The 18531-nt window shown below is 45.2% G+C and overlaps 1 protein-coding gene across 1 annotated transcript in view; it reads left to right on the top strand.

Moving 5' to 3' along the window:
* The window catches only part of LOC138453486 (potassium voltage-gated channel subfamily E member 3-like), a 57362-nt gene extending 39875 nt beyond the window's left edge, over positions 1-17487 (top strand). Inside the window, exon 2 of the mRNA XM_069606392.1 lies at positions 12543-17487. The gene's annotated coding sequence lies outside the window, so the exon portion shown is untranslated. The remainder of the gene's footprint in view (positions 1-12542) is intronic.
* The last annotated feature ends 1044 nt before the right edge of the window (positions 17488-18531 follow it).

Below are 18531 nucleotides of genomic sequence, written 5' to 3'. Positions count from 1 at the left end.
TAAACATGTGCAGAGTGTGGCCTTCCTTAGTTTCCTTCCATCCAGACTGTGGGGAGAGTTGGGACTGAAAGGGTCGAGGACCATAGAGCATAGGTGCACATTTGAAACACAGTCCTCATCCTTTCACCTGCACCCTTTCCCCCTAACTTTCATTGTTTTTGGAAGATGTCCCATTTCTGCGATGTCCCTTCCAACTCGGTGAAGGTGTGTGCCTTAAAATTGAACCCCCTCCCCAACACACAACATCAGAAGTTGGCTCCAAGGCGCTGGGTACTTGTTTCAACTTCTGCCAGACGACTATGCCGAAACCATTGTATTTTGGTGCAAAACTAAAGACGCAATAGGAGAATGTGTCTGAAGGCTAGAAAATTACAAACTGGGCCATCAGAAAACCTTGATCCAGAGCCCAGCGTCCCCATTTAACGAAGCTGGTGTCCTTTTTCAGTGGAAGAATGTACATATTTCCCTCAAAGTTGTGTGAGTGATTGAGCATAGCGAGGGGCCCAAACCTCCCTTCGGTGCGCCAGAGGGTTCTCCCCCCAAGAACATGTTTGAAATAAGGGTTTTAATGTAATTGTACAATTTTACAGCACATGTATTGCTTAACATTGGGTGGCATGCCATACATTTTGCAATCAGTTCTGTAGGATGACACAACAAATACCTCCACCAGAGACCAGGTCACCAATAGTACAAGGGCGTATTTTACAACACATTTTCATGATACAGCTGCCCACACCATATACCAGATTTGCCACTGTAATTCACATTTCTTTATGTCTTTCCCCACAATATATGTCATAATTGGCACTGTAAAACACTTACATAATGGTGATGTCTACAATATATGTAATTGTAGCCACTATCCAAATGATTTAATTAATGCTGATATCTACACTGTATGTACTAATTGCCACTGTGAAACACTTTTATGATGCTGGCATCCACACTTTGTTGTCATTGTCACTATAAAACGTGTTCCTGATGCTGCTGTCCACAGTGTCTGTGAACCTTGCTACTGGAAATCACATTTGTGACACTGGTACCCCCAAAATATGTAATCATTGCCACTTTAAATCCTGTTCGGGATGCTGATGCCCCATATCATAATTGCCACTCCAAATCACATCCATTATCACGGTGCCCCAGATAGTGTCAGCATTGCCACTTCAAAGCAATGTCATGGTGCTGTGCCCCCAATATAGGGCACCATCGCCACTTTAAAACCATTTCATGATGCTGGTGCCCCCAATAGACGTCACCATGTTCACATTAAATTGGTCTCTTGATGCTGGTGCCCATAAATAGATACATTAGCATTTCTCCTGCATGCGCACTCCCCCGTGCACATGCACAGACACACGCACACATGAATGCATAGCGCACACATTAACACGTGCATGTCACACATAAACACTCCCAGACACTCGCCATGCACTTCTCTCTCACACACACACACTAAACGGGGCATTAAACGAACCTGGCATTCGCCCTGGTTCTCCTGCTGCTCCGCTGCAAGGAATATCACACCCTGCACCACTCCAGGAAGCAGGTAGCTCCAGGGTGTGACATTTTAGGGCCTGGACATGCGGACATTGCGCATGTCGGTGCTCTGAAAATAGAACATCCCGGCGCTTCCGATTTGACTGTAATAAGAGGAGGGTAAACTGAGTGCTCCCTTGAGCTGCCAGGTTGCCCAGTGGGCCAGTCCTGGCTGAGACAGCCCTGCGCCACAGCTAGGCATGACCCACTGGGCATGCGCTAGAACACAGGATTCCTGCAGGGAGAGTGAGCCCTCTAGTGCGCTGCTCTCTCTCTCTGTTTTTTTATCAGATGCTGCCTCCTCCATAGTGGGGGGCAGGTCAGAACCCAGCAGCCATTATGGATGAGCAGCCCTTCCTTGGTTTAGTACATTGCAGTGTGTACACTATGTGTATCATTGTATTACTTCTCATTTAATTAGGGCACGCTACAGGCTTATTCCACCCAGCTTGCCTGTTGCTCATGGCACTGCCACTTGTGAGTTGTGATTCTCGTTTAACAGAAAAGGGAACTAGACAACATTTGATGGGTGAGGGGTGCTTGCCCGGGGCATTTAACGGTGTTAGGAGTTTGCCAGCACATTTAACTTTCCTCTTACTCTAGCCTAGTGGCTGCAGCTATGTCGTCTCAACCTGCTCACAAATTAGTGAAGGAGGTGTCATGGGCGGGCGTCACAGTGGTCTTAGGCATGCATGATACTTGTATAGACACAAAAATTGATTTCATATGGGTGCCCCCTGAAGCTCCCACGTGTGCCTGCTGGAGGACTAGCGATGCCTCTTCTTGGGCCAATGTCAGTAAACACACTATAAGCCAACTCATTATTACTCATGGTATCGCCCTCAGAAGGCTGGAGTGCTTTTCCTCCTCGTTCAGGAAACAAACATGTGATCTGCAGCTTGCACACAGATCTCCGCAGCAGTGGCATCAGCCAATCGCCGTGCCTTATACAGTATATTCCAATGATCTTCTCTGCAGGTTTCCCTAATTAAAGACAGATGAAAAATACAAGAGTTGGCACCGGATGAACGTAATTCTGGTGGGGAATGAAAATGGTGAGGGATGCAAGGATTTGAATTAATCATAACCACTACAATTGCTCTGGCCAGCCATCCGTGTCATGATTCACTAACCCACCTGTGCCATTAACAGGACCAGGCATTTTCAAACCAGTCTTGTCCCTGGTAGCAGTCCAGTCAAACCAGCTAATGCATGTCCCCACTGCATGGAATCAAAAGCAACTCCAGCCATGTTTTAGCCTTGTGGTCTATCTCCTTTGATCCAATGGTGGCAGAAGTAAGACTGATTTGCATGTTTGCATGGAAGGCTACCATGAGCAATGCTAGTGGGTATAATTGATTCACAGCCTCGCGGCATCACTCTGTGTTTTTTTTGTGTGTTTCCCTACCAGAGGCGTAGCCAAGATTGTATAGCAAGTGGGGCCTGGAGCTAATGTAGTCGGCCCCACCATAAGGGGAGCCTGCAGAGGGAAGGGGGCTCATTTTGCCCCTGGCTGAATGCGCAGCAGCGACCAAGCGTTGCGCTTGAGCGTGAACCAATGAAGATGGGTTCAGCTGGCTCTCCCCTCAAGAATATTTTTTTAATAATGACCTAAAATGGTGCATTTTATAGTACACTTTCTGTTATAAACTATGTAAAAAGCCACCCATTTTACAATCGGGCTTGTACGGTAAGATATAAAAAATGGCCATTATATGTCAAGTCATCAACAATACACAGGAGCATTTTCCAACACTTTTTCATAATGCCATTGCCCACTGTTCGCCAGTACTCTGCAAGTGTAAACAACCTTGCATACTGCTTGTGCCCATACGTGTTCATTCTGTTGATTTGCCCATAATGCCACTAATGATTCTATGACAAAATATGTTCATACTGGCTTTGCCAATATATGCCAAGATCTGCACATGTCGGCTTTGCCTTAATGCCAATAAAAAAAGCCATGCCAGAGTAAGAAAACATGATCTTGCTGGCTACACAAATTCCCATCTCCCCCATGTAAGAACACTAATCAGGGCTGGACTGCCACACCGGGACACCGGGACATCCCCCGGTAGGCCTCTGGCCTGTAGGGCCCCTTTGGCGCCTGAATCCGCCTGGGTGGTTTGTGTGAATTGGCTGCCTGCAGTGCCGGCTGCCACCACTGACGCCACGCTGGTGCCTGGCGCTGCCTGTGCATTTTTTTCTTTCCAGGGTTGGGCTGGGAAGCTAAGCTGCGCGCCTGCGCACGAGGGCCTCGGCTGCCTCCTTAGCACGGGAACCGAAACCGCACATGCCCTGCCTGCCCCTGCACACACATTGCGCAGCAGCACAGGTCAGGTGCAGGGCAGGCTGGCAGCGCGGGCCGGGCAAAGAAGTGTTTAGTGTGCACTGGCAGGGCAGCGTAGGCCGCAGTGAGGGGCCTTCTTCGCTATGGCGTGATCAAGGTAAGCGTAGTTGACAGAGCCCATGTCTCCTCTTCTGCCGCATGGGCCAAGTGTTTCATTCCCCTTGTAGCTCGCAAGGCTCTGACAACGATCAGGTCGTTCATCACGAGAGATGTGAGCACCGCTCTGGTTTCGCGCACCTCTCCATTTTACTAGACAGTTGACTATGTCAAGTGTCACGTGTTGTTGTATATCTTTACACCAGTGCAGCTTGGCTGCCGTATCCCCCCCCCTGAATTGGCTACTGGTGAGTTCAGGAGAGGAGGTAATAAAGTCAATAAAGCGGCCCTCTTCGTCATCACACTGAGCTGCATAGCACACTGTCTCCTGCAAAAGGCGGTAAAACACACAAAGAGCAGCACTTTTAAAATCACACCAGCCATTGTTTTATTATTTTTTTTGATAATTCAAATAGGGCTGGAACAGTGCAAATTAACCTTGCAAATCAGTATGCAACAGTGCCAAGCAACAGTGAAAATCAGTACAAAATAGTGCATACTGTAAATGGAGGACTAGTCATTACCTGCGGGTTGGACTCACATTTGAATCCTTACTTTCCAAACCTTGAAGGGTGTATATGTACATGAAGCAGTTATTGAACTGTATATTGGCAGAAAACCTTAATTTCACCAGACATGAATGTTACAATGCGAGCCAAAAAAGTCCCACAATTCATCACAAAAGAAAGTCAAATATCTGCGCTTACACTAGTTCCGATTACATCAACAAATTGTTCAATGACATCATCAAGGGCTCTGCACATAAAATGATTAACGTGGCCATAAGCACTGCCCTTGGAGAGTACGAGTTGCTGAAGGTTGGGTTCTTTTTACTGTTAAGATAGCCCAGCGGGTTGAGAGCTTGCTGCTGTGATCTATGTGTGATCTGCAGGTCGCAGGTTCAAATCCCTGCAAGGTCAACTCAGCCATTCATCTTTCTGAAGTCCATAAATGAGTACCAACTTCGGTTTCTACGAAAGCGCCATTTAAATAACAAATCATTATCCTTTTTAGGATTTACATTGTAACCTCGACGTCCCCAGAACTGGGGATGTTATGTTGCATTAACATAGGCCAATCTTTCTGCTTAGTAGAAAACCTCAGCATGACTAAGCAACAGTATATTGAGCTGGGTGTGTGATGTGGTCTCATGACAAAGCATATCCATATAACTCCAGGAAGCACGCATCACAACCTTCAGCTGGGCCCCTGTTCATGGCATGTCATGGCATGATAGCACAAGAAGCACATGGCCTGGGTCCTTGTAACGAGTGTCCCATTCACGTATGCAGCCTGTGTTAAATGGCACGCATACTCCTTCACTCAGACATGAAGACACATGTCAGTGTATGCACATGGTACACATTGCATGCTCTGCAACAATGCACTGTTTGGGGAGCTCAGATGCATGCGCAGGTTTTGTTGAGCGCATAGTCATGCTGTGCTCTGTATAATATAGTGGTGCACACTGCATGCTCTGCAGCAATGCACTGTTTGGGGAGCTCAGATGCATGCGCAGGTTGTGTTGAGCGCACATTCATGCTATGCGCTGTATAATGTAGTGGTGCACACTGCATGCTCTGCAGCAATGCAATGTTTGGGGAGCTCAGATGCATGCGCAGGTTGTGTTGAGCGCATATTCATGCTATGCGCTGTATAATGTAGTGGTGCACACTGCATGCTCTGCAGCAATGCACTGTTTGGGGAGCTCAGATGCATGCGCAGGTTGTGTTGAGCGCACATTCATGCTATGCGCTGTATAATGTAGTGGTGCACACTGCATGCTGTGCAGAAATGCACTGTTTGGGGAGCACAGATGCATGTGCAGGTTTTGTTGAGCGCATATTCGTGCTATGCGCTGTATAAGTTAGTTCAATGCATGAGTATGGCTCACACAGTGGGGGTCCTCCAGTCTTGTCCAATGTGTACCACTCGAATATACACTGCTGTGTGCTTAGCCACGGCTGTGTAGTATGTGTACCACGCAGATGTAACATAACACTCTCGGTTATAGAATGCAAAACTTGTTGTTAGACAGAATTGCATGCAGTACCCTCTGGGACCACCACACACAATTAGGACTACAGGTGTAAGCAAGGCCAACCTTTGGTATCAGTCTGTACCACACAGTTTGTTGGTAGTGAGCTGAGCAGCCAGGCTTATCTCAAGAGTGAATGTGAGCAGTACAAGTAGTTACACAGAGGACTTTCAATCACAGTGGTTCAAGTTTCTTGGTAAAACACTTATTAATTTATTACACAATCATTTATAAAACATTTCAGTAGAAGAAGACAACTTAATATTATATACCAATACACTTCAATACAAAACTCTAGGTTTATGAGACAGTTTGAGCTCCCCTGAAAAAGGAGCCAAATGGCAGTTCAGTTACTTAGCAGTGAGCAAAAAGGACAAAAGTAAGTTGAATAGATTACATATACTTTCTAGGCAGTGCAAATACTTTCAGGTCACCAGAATAGTTCAATTCAAGTCAATAGGCCGTCAATGTGCTAGCGTTCTGGATAGGAAAGAGCAGTTCTGGTATCAAACGGTAAAGTCTTTGTAAAAGTTCTCAGAAGTAGTTTAGGTGAAAAAGAATCATTTGTGGGGTCACAGGCTGATTAGGCCTGCGAGTTGGGAAAGTTTCACGAACTTTCACCGCGAGAGTGGCGTTCTCTCAATTGGGTTGGCACAGTACCTTTGTATGAAGAAAACAAATGTTGCTGAAGTCGTGGTTCCTGGCAGTTCCTGCAGATCTCGCTGTTCCTGAGCCTCAGTCGTGGGGACAAGAGGGAGGACGTCGGGGGACTCCTGCACTGCACGGGATCGTTGAAGAAAGCAAACAAAATGGAGTCACTTCAGTTCGAGTAGCTGTAGATTCAAGAACACAAACTGGTGTCCTTCTCCCTGGTTAAACCTAACCAGCCTTGAGAATGGTATCCAGGTGTCTTACGAGTTGATTTGTCCCACCAACTCAAAGGAAGAAGCCGTCCTTGAAGGAGCTTCTCTGTCGAATGGAGTTTGGCAATTCGGACCTGCAACAGGGCTTCACCGGGAAAACCGACGGTCCAGTGGTTGCAGCAGCCGTCCTCTTCCAGCTCGTCTTCGGTTCTTTCAGTCCAGTGGTCGACTCTGCCTTCCAGTCGACGAGACTCGCCTTTTAAACAGTTTTCTCCCTTTCATTCCAGCCTAGCTGTCACTCACCCAGCAGGGTGGCTGTCCTTGCTGGACAGTCAGCCAACCAATCATGCCAGAGTGCATTTGGGTCTCCTAGGAGACTAAGCACAGGGAGTTTCAGGCACCTCCCTCACTTCCTGCCCACCCCAGAAACTCAGACGCCAAGGGCGGACTTCAGTCCTGAAGCCCGCCAAAGTCACACGAACAAAGGGACCAAACCTGGTTTGGCGCTCTGACACAAACACTAGAAGGACCTTTCCAAAAAGAAATGGCGAAAAAAGAAGACCGGGACCTGTTTAAACAAAGGGGCTTAAGGCGCCATCTTGAAAAACATGGCTCCTGTGATTTTTAGCTACCAGTGTTCGCGGTCGGGAAAAATCATGGTAGTTAGTTTTAAAACCACTGCCACCAGCCTTTTCAATAGGAAAGGGTAGCATTTGACTGCCACATGAGTGTTTAGACACAGGGAGTACTATGTAACCCCTCCAGCACTCCATTGTAAGATGGTGTGTGCTGGGTCTAGGAAGTTGGAAAAGACTAGTAAAGTCAATTTCACTTTACATTCTCCGGGAAACAGTAGTTTATCCCAGAGAAGGTACTTAAACCTTTGGGAAGTCTAAAAGACATCCCTGTGTCACTACACGGAAGGTGCTGTGTAACACACATCAAAAGTTGATGCCCATGGAGTTATCTAAAACGCCATAATCAAAGAACACAAATGTAAAACACACAACAAAACACATGAAAGAGTGGGAAAAAAGGCTCACACTCTTTCTAGGTAATAAAATCAAGTCCTCAAAATCCAGCAAAGTTGCTGGAGGTCTCTAACATGAAGGGAATTAGCACATTTACGAGAATTCTCCCTAACTCTTAGACAAGTGTACAGTCGTATTCAGTGAACGCAAGTGGTCAAACAGTGTACCAATGAGACATGGGAGGGGTGTACCACTCAGACATCTGGGCTGTGTTCACTGCATGCATAAAGCACACAGTAGTCTTCCCAACCATCCTGGACACATATCAAAACTGCCCGCATGACACATAAGGGAACCATTGCCTACTTGCGAGTCGCGACTCAGGTGTGATGCTAGACCATTGCACAAATCGAGATTAAACCAGGAGACAGGCCTTCTCTTGCTACGCCTGGCACCTGGCCTACTGGAACACCATACTGAGGCCTTTCCAGGACGGGACTGAATACCCTGGTTATATGCCGACCCCCTAGTGTGGGATTCACAAGCTAGTACAACCTGTAACTTCCCTGTCACCGCACTCTGTTGCTGCCTAGCTAGTTTCAAACTTTATAAAACCAATAACAAAATACTAATGCAGAGTTCAAGCCGACCAGATATGAAGTCAGTATTCAATTCATATATTTTTTCCAAACTCATTTTTAAAATATTTGATGCTGTTTAGCCTGTACGGGTCAAGATTACAGCAAGTCAAACGTGTCACAGTTAATTGACCTCTCAGAATGTTTCTTTTGCAAGTTGTTTCTTTTATTTCTTATATGGTTAACTTTCTTTTAATTTGTAGAAGGTGCAGCCATGACCCTCTGCCTTTTCTTCTAACCGATTGAGTGTGGAATGTGTGTGGATCAAATGCATTGTGGGTATGCAAATTAGCCCAAATGCAAACCTTTTCTGCAGGAAATTGTCTTTGTCTAAGAGGGCAGTGGTTCTTCATACATAACTTAATCAACCCAAGACAGACATTTGCAAGATCATGAACTTATTTAAAACATGAATTTTTGATAATCCATATATGATTTAAACATGGTTTAAACACACTAATTTGGACTAATTGTATCGATCATCTTCTTGGGGGATACTCACAATTCCCTCATAAAAGGATTGGGCTCACGTACTATGCATATAATTTCCAGGGCCACTTTTGGTTCCCAGTCCAGCCCTGACACTAATCATGTTGCATTTGCTCCGTAACACCATTAGAACATGTTATGCAACAGTAAGAAAACATTGCCAAGCGAGCTTCACAAATGCCCCCACTCTCCAATGTGCCCCAACCCTTCCTTTACACAATAACACTCAAGTTGGCCTTGCTTTGTCCAAAAACGCCAGTAAAATATGCCATGCCCCTGTCAAAAAAGAGCATGCTCCAATGCCCCTCCTCGCATAAACTCACAGACAGACACTCACACACAGACACACGAACTCATGCACACTTGCACACATATGCAGTTACACACAGACACACACATACACACGGACACACACAGATACACACATGGACCCACACAGATACAAACACACACAGGCATGCAAACAGATACACATACAGAGATACATGCACAGATACTCAGACACACAGATACACACACACACACACAGAGATACACACACACACACATTCATGCCACTCACATTCATACACACACATTCACGCACCCATACAACTTCTCTGTCATTCACATGAGCTCCCAGAACATTTACATTGAATTCACACGCGCACTGGCACTGATGTACACCATTTACACTGCATTAATTCATATACATGCACTTACAGACACCCCCTTGCATACATACATGCATGCATACACTGACACACACCCTTGCATGCATGCACGCATACATGCATACATACATACTATACTCGCATATGCAAATAAACAAAAATGCATTTTTTTTCCTTACCTGTTTCCAGACCCGCTGCTGCCTCCTCAGCTGCTCCATAGGTCTCTGCAGAGCTTGCGCAGAGCACGGGAGCTGAAGAGCAACACCTGCTGCTCAGCCTCAAATTGACATCTGTAAATGCCCTCACATCGCTGCATACTGAGTGGGCATTCACAGATTTTGAGTGGGCTTTGCCCACTCAGGCACTACCCTGACTACACCTAAGTGAGTGAGCATAGGCAGTATCGGACAGGGACAAGAAATAGGCTCAGTCAACCAAAAAAAGTGGCCCACCCCTGGCCTCAAAAAAGTGCCCCACCCCTCGCCTCACGACCCTTGACCTCTGATGACATCACCAGAAGTGATGTCATTTGACCCCACCCCAACGTGACATCCCGGGAAGCGATGAAACACGACCTTTCACCGCTTGACAAAACAGGAAGTGGCATCAAATAGCATTGTTCCTAAGAACACTAAATTACTGTGAATCCAAGCAGACGTCCAAGGCCAAATGATATGTTATTGTACAGCACTTACGCTTAAGCTCTTTTTTATAGAACAAATATGCATACAATATCACCCAACCTGTGTTGGTACTCTTTATCGACCTAAGAAAGATGAAAGGCTTTTTGAAAAAAAAAAATGTTTCAATTGTTTTTTCTTCCAAACCGGCCCAGGCATGGCCAGAAACCGGCGCCCACTCTCCCGGGATGATTTCGGCCCGGCCACGGGCCGAAAGTCCGAGGGGCCAATCCAACCCTGAGCATAGGCTTGGACATGGGTGCCTTGCTTGCTACGGCTAGGGAATTTGGTTCCACCATACTGATTAGGTCCATCAATGCAGTAACTTGTCTGGGGTTGCCCGGGTTCCCATAGAGAGTGGACATGGCTTAGCTGTTCTGACTGGATTGCACCCATTGGTGGCAGGGCCAGGATTTGTGTCATATTGAAGGCGTATAGAGAAACTCCCCACGTATTAACCTGTGTTTCCCCTTTTGAGAAGATGAGAGGTAGGATGATGTGCTCTCCAATGTGTCCTCAATGGCTGTGCGAAGAAGAAAAATGAGCTGTTATGCATAGAGACATCAGTAGTACAGGTTCAGCGGTGGTATTCACGTTATTTTGATCCCATAAGAGTACACAAAGTGAGTGCAACACACATTGTGACGAGTGATGGTAGATGTTGGAATATGTACAGTGTTGCTTTACATTGTGGTGTGGACAATATGACTTTAGAGAAAAGTCAAGGCAACAACGATACAGAGGGGGTAGAAGTTGATGAATAGTACCAAGATCGGGGTGTTGATTGTTGGTTCAGGTGCTGGTGGTGGGAGTATATACATACCGGAGACCAGGATTGGTGGTGAAGAATCTAGGGATAGTGGCTGAGTGGATGTTCAGGGGGAGGAGTTGGAAAGTACCAGGTGTGGGAGGAAAAGGGGAGCACCCATGAGATGTATGTAATCAATGAGATTATGGGACCATGAAATGTCTACCGTTCTGAATACATGTGTATGTAGTCAATTTTACTCCAGCTTTCTTCATATATCATCATATTATGATATTGTATATATATTTATTTTTCATGTTATAGCATCTCTATTAGTTTGTTAACTTTAATGTGCACCTGCAAAGTACAAGGAGGGGCATAAGTATATCTATTTATGCGCCATGTGTTATTGTAATGGCGTGATTACATTCAGCATTCAATTTAGAATGTCATCACGCGCAGCAACGGACGTTTACTTATTCCGCTGGTTTTCCTGCAGCACGTGAGATGTTGGGGTCTTTTACTTAATTAAAACTTTTGATTGTATACCCCTTCATTACTGGATTCTCCCACTTCCTTTCACGATCACAACAATTTGTTTGGAAATGCTAGTAGGCTTCTGTGATGGCACAGACTTTATGCAATAATTATGGCACATAAGTTGCCTGTGATGTCACTTCCTATGACACCACCTGGGACAAATTTGCCATAAAAATCCTGCCTGCTAATTGTGTGCTGATGTACTCAGCCATAAAAGAGTCTCTTGGTGAAACAGAATTCGGAAAACATGAAGCTAGAAAAAATATGTGACTGATGAAACAATGCAAAACACGCCTACATTTGCCCTGTTATCTTTGAGCTCTAGTTTCCTCATTGTCTTAACACCGACGGACAATCCCAGAGAGAACAGGTAAAAAGTCTGTTCAAGTTGTTTAGGTGCTTGGGAGGAGACACATACCTAAATCCTCATTCACAGAAGCATTCTATAATGGCAAAACCCCATTGGAAAACACGTTTTGAATCGGAGCCTCAATGTATTAATTCAAAATAAGTTTGTATTAGTGACATTTAGTGAAATGCGTATCAGGTTCAGAGTTGAACGCAAAATAGCCCTGGGCACCAAAGTGTCCAACATTCACAATTTGCAGTATATGACTTTTCGCAAGAAAATGTTTGAGTAGTAACTAGGACGGATTTTGGGGGGATTTTCTGGCAAATTGTGAATTTAGAAGCAGATTGCGTCAGTAACATTAGTTCACACCACCAGATGGCCAGTGCACTAATTAAAGTGGCCAACCTTGGCCCAGAGGTGTCCCGCCGTGGGCCCGTCTGATCAGCTTCCAAGGCAGAGCCTTATAGCCCCATGGAGTAGCCAGATTCGGCTTTGAGTCTAATAATATGTGTGTATGTTTATTTCTGTGACTTTCAGTGTGTTATAGGATCTAACCCTCTGACTTTTCCTGTTTCTTTTCAGGAGCTGAAGTGCATTCAAATCAGAGGCATTAAATACTCAATTTAATGCCCGACGAGTAATCCTCTCAATAGGTCTTCAGCCATAGTGTGGATATAAACCATGTTGTGCAGAAAGATCACATTCTTACCAAGAACAGCTTGAAAGCAGATTTTCGCTGAGGGAAGAGCCAAATGCGAAGAACTGGAACACGCTGCTTCTGGGTGACATGCAGGGGAGAGTTGACACCAGTGGCATGTACATTTTCTTCACTCCAGTGACTCCAGATATTTTGGACTACGCCTCCTCTCAGCCCTAGCCAGCATATTCGATGGTGGGGAATCATGGGAGCTGTAGTCCAAAGCATCTGGCGAGCCAAAGGTTGCAGATCTCTGAAGTGGGCCAGTTGAACTAGATTCATTACAATCATTGGATCCTTAGATTTTGCATTTAGAGAGGGGGCTTAGACCCCGAACACTGTGATTCCCACCTGCTTGCTGTTTCAAACCACCAGTCCATATTTCCCTCCCTTCGAATGAACTATACTGAAATGCAGTGGACGGTGTACATCTCAACCTTGACGGCCTTCTTGGAGGAGGATCCTGCGAGGCCTGTGCACTTTGACCCTTTGTTCTTTACTGCTATTCTTTGCCACATGTTTCATTAGACTTCATCAAGATCACATGTATTTCCCTCGTCCTTTGGAATTGTTGTCACACATCTCCCCAATCCTCATCTTGCTTTGTAATTCTCATTAGTTCTACATCTCAGTGTTGTGTTCTTTAATGTTGAATGGTTGGTATTCTGTGTGTTTGCTCTGAACTCTGTTTTGGACCCTTTCCCCCTTACTCTCACACTCCGAAACCTCCTGTCTTGATGGGTGATTGACCCCAAAAGTCATCATTAGAACAATGCTATGAATAATGGGTCACCATTCACCAAACAAAAGTATTTATCAGAAAATAAAAAAATTGCCTACGTTGATACACAATTGAAAATATGGAATTGCTTAAATATGAATTGGAAATTGCAAATCATGCTTACCCATACTACATCACCAACCCCACCATCCTACCAACATTGAGTTTAGAGACCAGCACTAGGGCATGAGCTGATATTGTATATTTAGTGCCTCATTTTGTGTTTGAGGTTAGTAGTAAACCAGGCCACATCTGGAAATCCTGACTATTTTACCACTCTGTCAAATTATGAGTTTTGTTACAGAAACCCTTAAAATCCATCTTCATTTTTGAGTTAATTACCACCATATGAATGAATTAACGGTTGTGATATTAACCATGCCGCATTACTGCACGCGGTATACTGCGTGTCCCTAATGGAGTCCAGTGTGACTCCAAAAATAAGGAATTACTACTGGGTCTGTATGACTCTGAATCATGCAGACCCTTATCTTTACCCCACTGAAACTGCATGCAGTAACTGTAACCCAGTTTAATAGTACACCAGATAATATCTGCATGCTGGGCTGCACACAAAAACACACACACACACCTGCACATATTTGACTGGACTTGAGCCTAAGCAAATTTTCCTAAACACATCCTCACCCCCACATTTCATTCCATTTGTTTATAAAGATCCCTCAATGCACCACAAAAGGTTTCACATTACTACAGAAGGCATGGTTACAAAGCATAAGACAAAAAGAATAGCAGTAAATACAATAAATTCATATAGCCCAAAGCCAGAGTGGAAGTAGACACCTGATAGTGATTTACACCACCCAACTGTTGCTGAACATGGGTCAGGCTGGGACTCTCCATTCCATGCTAGCACATGTAGGGCATGAATAATAGGGTGACCAGTGACACCTTAGCAATAAAGTGCTACTGAGAGAGCATGGCTCAAGGGTGCGCTGCTGTCCAGGTCAAAAGGCCCCAAAATGTACAAGTGCATGGGTCAAGGGAAGACGGTATCAAGGGAGGATATTGATTGACTGGTGTCATTGGGTAAAGGTGGTCAACACTAGCAGTAGAAAGGAGAGAACAAGAATCTTTTGCAATCAGAAATATAACTGTTTGTACCCTCTGCAGCCCTCCTGCATTGCAGCATGTGGGGAGAGGATGCAGGATACGAGTCCCATGGAAAATCGCTGGGGGAGACCGTATCCCTCACAGACAGTCTCTGTTGTGGGAAGAAGGCAGAGGATTATTAGAAGGGAAACAGTGGTGTGGGAAGGTAAGACTCAGGCTCCAGAATGACTGTTCACACTGTACTGTTGCATGCTCAGAAATTGCAGTCCCAACAAGTCTCAGGAAATTAAGTTCCAACAGAATGGTAGTAGTCACTTCCAGTAATAGTAAAGAATCTGCCCACACATTTCTTCTGCAAATGTCCAAGATGTTCACACCACCATCTGACAGCTCCCAATGGGACCAGGCACCCAAGTCTTATGCTGTGTGACAAATTGATGGAATTCTTCCCTTCTATCCAAGGGTCCCCCGGCAGGCTAGGGAGGTGAGCCCGCTCCACAACAACCTCCTTAGAAGTCGAGGCAAGTGGGACCTCACCGAGAGACACTCCCCTTTTGGGGGCTAGGACTCCCGTTCCTGTAAAGAACTCCCTGATGCTCTTAAAGTGAAGGCCTATATGGATTTGTCTAACATAACTGAACATTTTCAATTCCATAAAATGAAGTGCACTTATGCTATCCACAACGGGAAACTGGACTATCCCTTTAAATCAGTGTCTTCAATGGACTGTACTGAGGATGCTTAAAAGGGATGATATGACAAGAGAGAGTGAGAGAGGGTGAAAAGCTGAGAGAAGCCACAAAGTAGAGAGAATGAGTGGAAGCTCCCTGTGCGTAGCAGAGCAGAAGGAGGTGGAGTTCTAGTAGAACACAGAGCCTGTGTAGGCCAGTCGAGCTCCAACACGGAGCCAAAGACGTTGAGAGTCCAGCGTATGAGAATGGAAGAAAACACAATACATTTGATGAGAACGTTTGGTGGTGGCATGACCACAGAGCAATGGTGGTGGGCAGTCCGCCTGCAGCACAGCGCTGATACCACTGATGGGAGAAACCCACTCCCGAGCCAAGATACGTGCAAGTTCGATTCATAAAACCAGAACAAAACACAGGTGAAACTAGGCGGAACCACAAGTGAACCACAGAGCCAAGAAGAAGCAAAAAGAGAGTCCAAGACCTTACCAGTACCAGTGACTTTACCACATCTGGAATAGAAGGTAATGTGGGGAATGGGATTACGGGACAATTAAGAGAGACTCATTATGACCCGAACAAAACTTGTGTTAATGAGAAAAGTATTGGAAATAAGCTGAGGAATGAGAACCATGTTCATGAAAGGCAGAGCTACATGAAGTACACAAAGTGGGAGAGGAGCAGAGTTGAAAACTCGTTGCCTTGGGAAAAGGGAAAAAAATTCCCAAAGATGCAAAAGAGTATATAATAAATGAAGACTTGTGGGAAAAACACAGGAGACCAGGAAATTAAAACTCATACATGAAATAGCACTCTGGGAAGAGAGTCTAGAACCTGGTAAGCAAGAGAGAAGGAACTTATACAAAAGTAAGACTGTTTGCGTAAAAGGGAGAAGAAAACTATCAGTCCCCTACAAGAGTTACAGAACTTAATCCAGAAAATAACAAGAGACTATTTGCATATGGTCTATTGAGTGAAACGAAAGACCATAGAAAACCCTGCGACAAAACACAGCAACCAGGAGAAAGGAGTAATTCTCCTGTCATTAGTTAGTTACATCAGTAGTATGGTCCGATTGGACAGTGGACTGACTTGTTTTTGGACATTCATCCTGACGGACGAGCACCTTAGTAAAATAGGTAGGGAACACCCCATAGATATAGGGATAGTTAGGCCTTATTTTACTTTAGAATAAATGTCATTATTAAAATGTCTTCACAGCCTCTGTGTTCTTCTGATACTCCACAGCTGGCACATTTCTCATTGGGCAGTCATGCATGGTGGGTGAATGCCATATTCTCTTGATGGTTAACATTGTTTCCACTGCAAACCCTGAGTCAACTATGTGTCTGCTGTGTTGTCTGCTTCTATTACAGACCGTACCCCTAATGTTGCAGGTTAGTCGTCATCCCAAGATTGAAGTTGTGGGCCATTGCATCAGCAAGATAACACAGAGGCATCTTTCAACTCAGCTGATCAGTGGCAGTACCACTTTGCCTAGCATCACTCCAATCATTGTGCATGCAACTGCCTTGCATGTGGACACTGGCTTCACATGAACCTCCAACAGCGAGAGTAGTATTACAGAAGCCTCGTTTAAATTAGTCTGATGCTAGAGGCTTGTTATTTATCTTCTGTGGCAAATCCTCCAAAGAGCTGTACCAGATACAATGTTAATGGTAGTGGCACGCCCATGAAGGCATACCCAGGTAAAAACATGGTAATGCACCTTCATGCTGCCACACATCATGCATCTACTTAGCTGTGCGTATGTTACAATATTATTTACATAGTAATCGTCTTTCTATAGCTTGCATTTCCTTAGGGTCACATGGTATGCATAGTCTGCCATCTAGTGCTTGGATCTGAGTATTACATATTTTTAAATTAAAAAAAAAACCTGGCCATCACGAGGGGTCTTCCTGTAACATCTCTATCCTTACGTTTACAGGGACCCACAATTCTTCATGCGTCGACGTCCTCAGATTGTTATTTTTCTTGCCCTGAGTAACTAATTTGTACTGTAACTGAGTAATTGATCTATCTATATACCACTGCTCCACTTCTCCCTTGGAGGGTGGTAGGGTGGGCACATATGATTTTAAGCAAATACAAGCTACAGAAAGATGATTACCAGGTAAGTAATATTTGTCTTTTGGAGCTTGTGAATCTGCTTAGATTCAGGCTATGCATAGATTAGCAAGCAGTACCTGAAGCAGGTGGTGGGCAGTGGTGGGTGAGAAGTAGGAATAATAAATGTTTAATTGCTTGTCACTCTTGTCCGCACTTGCGTATGTATCTGTACAACTGCACAATACTGTTGTGTAAAAGTATGAACCAAGCTCCAAGTTTCAGCTTTACAAATCGCTGCTAGAGGTACATTGGCAAGGAAGGCTATGGTTGTCTCTATTCTGCATGTTGTAAGGGTGCAGAAGTAAGGCTCGGACACAAACCTGTCATGTTTTTGGATATAAACCAGTATTATCCAGTAAAGTGTTGGGAACATGCTTCTCTATGCCTAAAGCTAAGAGGGGTTTCCCTGCCTCAAAGAAAACCAGTGAATATGTCAGGAAGCCAAAATAAAAAGTATTTTACGGTCGTGTCCTCAAAAAGCCTACCTCTATCCCTAACACTAAAAACCTACATCAACTGTGCAAGGATGATCTCATCCCAAAGTAAAGTGTTCATGATTACTCTGGCCAACAGAAAAGTTCCCAATGTTTATTTACTCTCCTGCCAAGCATGTGTTCCCTTCTGCACTCTCTCTGCTTCTTTCAGGGTCCCAGACCCGCTTATTCTTGTTCTACAGATACTCTGTGAGACCTCCCAGACCTCCAGCACCTTTCGCTCTGCCCGCATACCTGCTTCGTGTCTTCCGGGCAGCGGTGCTTCCCTCCGAGGCTCTTGTAGCATTCAGGCATTCTCTGCAGTCAGCGGCGTGACCTCTGATCAATCTTCGTTCAGCTATCCCTTCTTGTTGGCGGGTCAGTCCCTTCTGGCTTCTCGGAGTGGGGCTTCGCTCTCCGGCAGCTCACCGGACATTCAGTGGTTTGTTTGGGGAGCATGCAAAGGCGCTCCTCCTCCTCTGAATGCTTTCTCGGTCCCGTTCACCTCTGTGTTCGGTGTCTCCTTCTGAGGTCCCCTGCACACTGAGACACCGTCTCCCAGACTTCCTCACTGGAAGATGCCTTTCCTTGTTCCTCCAGTGAGGGAGTCTCAAGTCTTCCTCAGTCCCCAACAGAATGCTGGCGTTCAAGGGTTCCCCCTCTCTCTGGGAGACACACTGGTCCACAGCCCGTTCTACTACAGCACAGGACTCCTTCTCCTTGC

This window comes from Ambystoma mexicanum, chromosome 4p (assembly GCF_040938575.1).
Source record: "Ambystoma mexicanum isolate Mex_15411 chromosome 4p, UKY_AmexF1_1, whole genome shotgun sequence".
Lineage (NCBI taxonomy): Eukaryota > Metazoa > Chordata > Amphibia > Caudata > Ambystomatidae > Ambystoma > Ambystoma mexicanum.
The sequence above is the reverse complement of the archived record's forward strand: the minus strand, read 5'-3'. Positions and strand labels throughout refer to the sequence as shown.